This window comes from Ipomoea nil, unplaced genomic scaffold, assembly GCF_001879475.1.
Source record: "Ipomoea nil cultivar Tokyo-kokei standard unplaced genomic scaffold, Asagao_1.1 scaffold1564, whole genome shotgun sequence".
NCBI classification, from domain to species: Eukaryota; Viridiplantae; Streptophyta; class Magnoliopsida; order Solanales; family Convolvulaceae; genus Ipomoea; species Ipomoea nil.
Genome location: NW_017617992.1, coordinates 270,470 through 273,726, shown reverse-complemented (window position 1 = coordinate 273,726; position 3,257 = coordinate 270,470).

Below are 3,257 nucleotides of genomic sequence, written 5' to 3'. Positions count from 1 at the left end.
TTTGGTAGCTACAACAAAAAGTAATACATATTCATTTTTTTATTTTAGAATTATGTGTCTACAATGTCTTTATTCAAAAAAAATTATCCATTATCAATAAATTAAATAAGAGAAATAGTTTCACAAAATTGTAAGCTTCTCTCCCTGCGACTAGGGTTTTCCGCGATAAGCTCCTTGCGATCTAGGGTTACGACAGCTTTCTTCGCGTTCGGCAACGGACAAGAGTGCGAAAGCCATGGATGTTTAGCGAATTATTGACTCCACGGCGGATATCAGCTTGGAAGATGAGGAGGAGGGCGTACGGTTTGAAGATGACGGGTATGGCGTCGGTCTGCAGCTGCAGGAACGCCGGACGTGGACAATTGTCGGGAGGTTTCTCACGGATCGAATCTTGAAGGTTGATATGATGAAAAGAGTAATGGCCTCGGCTTGGCGTCCCCTCATGGGAATAGAGATAACAGATGTGCTTCCAAACTTGTATCTCTTCACTTTCTTTGACGAGGCAGACATGCGCCGCGTGGTGGAGGAGGGGCGGTGGGCGTTCGAGAATGCTACGTTTCTTTGCCAAGTCTTGAATGATGGACAGGATCCGGAGCAAGTGGTCTTGAATACGGTTGACTTCTGGTTACAAGTTTATGATATTCCTTTGGGCTACCGGACAGTTAAGGTACTTGAGCGAATTGGGGATTTTGCGGGGGTGTTCTTGCGATATGATGAACGTAATTTTGAGAGACCGTGGACCTTGTTTTATCGGGTACGGATAACACATGATGTAACCAATCCACTTAAGCGTCGTATGAAGATGATCATGCGAGATGGGACATGGACATGGGTTAATTTTAAATACGAGCGGCTGCATATGTTTTGTTTCTTTTGTGGTATCATGGGGAATACTGATAAGTTCTGTTTAGCGGCAAGACGTTCTTTGTTATCTCCGGAACAGTACCCCTTTGGTACAGCCTTGAGGGCGGGAGGGAATAACCAGGCACGGGTTTTGGGGGACAAGTGGTTCAAGCTGGGCCAAGAGAGACGGAAAGAAATAGGTTTTGGGGGTGGATACGGTCGGGGGATTGCGGCGGTTGGTGGGCAGCCCATGACTGGAATGAGGGAACGGATAGTGGAGATTAAGGGACAAGCCGAGAGGGATGGTGGAGACTTGGGTTTGGTGAGGGAGAAAGAGTTAGCTAGGGAGGAGGAGGGGGTGAGAGTGGACCCAAAAAAGACGACGCACGGACGGTGGATTAGGGGATGGAGTGGATGAAGGGGTGTGTGTGGATTCGGATGGTATGGGGTTGGGGGAGCCGAATGGTAGGGGAAGTCGGGTGGGTGAGAGACCGGTGATGGAGGAGGATGTTGCAATGACAGAGGTTCAAAAAAACTTGCAGATGGCGGGTGCTGCGGTGCAGGCCCGCTCGACCCAATGAGTACATTGAGCTGGAACTGCCGTGGCTTGGGTAATCCACGGACAGTTCGGGAGATTGAGGACATGGTGTCCCGCAAGAAACCCGATTTTGTATTTCTGATGGAGACCAAGGTTAATCGGGATCATGCTGAGCGACTCCGGATTAAACTTGGATTTGATGGTTTGTTTAATGTTGATAATTCTGGATTGAGTGGAGGTTTAGCATTATTGTGGAGGACGAATAATACGGCGAGGTTGTTGAGTTATTCTGATAATTATGTAGACGTGGAGGTGAGTATGCCCGGATTTGGAAAGTGGAGGATGACAGGTTTCTACGGCTTTTCAAAGCGTCCGCAGATAAGGGAATCGTGGGACCTTATTCGTACACTGGCAAATAAATCTGACCTACCGTGGGTTATGATAGGAGATTTTAATGATCTCTTATTTTAATATGAGAAACGGGGAGGTAATCCACATCCTGATGCTTTATTGCGAGGGTTTGGTGAGACTATCGAGGAATGTGGATTGGCGCAGATGCCCATGACAGGATATCCGTTTACTTGGCAGAAGGGGAAGGGTACACCAAACTGGATAGAGGAACGATTGGATAAGGTTCTGACCACGCAGGGATGGAGGGATCTTGTACCTGATGCTAGTGTGCTTAATATATTGACCTGGAAATCGGATCATTCTGCTCTTTTCCTTGGGATTCTCAATCTTCGGGAAAGGAGAGGTGGTCTAAGAAGGGGTTTTAGATTTGAGATGGCATGGTTACATGATGAAGGATGTAGGGGTGTGGTAGAAAAGGCCTGGGAGGACGGAAGGAGTAGGGGGCTGCAGGAATGTGTCACGTTTTGTGGTGAACGGTTAACACGCTGGGGTGGAGACCGTTTTCACAAATTTGGTGAGAGAATACGGATCTTGAAGAAGGATCAGATGCGCGTTAGAGAGCGTACAGACCCGGGGTCTCTAGCTGAATTTCAGAGGATAGAGGACTGTCTGACTAGTATTGAGTTGCAGGAGGATACATACTGGAGACAGAGAGCCAAGCAACATTGGCTTAAGAACGCGGATACAAACACCAAGTTTTATCACAGGTACGCTACTCACCGAAAGAAAAAGAATTCTATTATGAAAATTATGAATAGTAATGGGGATTGGATTGAGGGAGATGCCATGAGGAATAGTATCTTGCATTATTATCGTGATATCTTTGAGTCGAATTCTCCTGTTATTAACGACAATTTCTTTGAGAGCATACAACCGCGTGTGACAGCTGCGCAGAATGAGGGCCGATTGCGCCCTTTTGAAGAAAGTGAAATTAAATCAGCATTGTTTTCAATGTTTCCTGATAAGGCACCAGGACCGGATGGGATGAACCCTGGTTTTTATCAGCACTTCTGGGATGTGGTGGGTACTGATATTTCTGCTTATATTATTAACTGTCTCAATACTAATTCGTTTCCGAGTAAATTGAATGAGACAAATATTATATTGATTCCGAAGAAGAAAACCCCAGAGATGATTTCTGATTATAGGCCAATTGCATTGAGTAATGTGGTGTACAGAATTATGGCCAAAGTTATTACAGCTAGAATGAAACCTTTGATGGAAAGTGTCATATCTGAGTCACAAAGTGCATTCATAGCTGGGAGATTGATTACAGATAATATATTGATAGCAGCAGAAGTATGCCATTATTTGAACAGAAAACAATGTGGACTCATGGGTTGGGGAGCTTTGAAGCTGGATATGGCCAAAGCCTACGATCGTATGGAATGGTCCTTTTTACAAAAAATGTTAATGGCCTTAGGGTTTGATGAAAGATGGGTGGAATTACTGATGATGTGTGTAA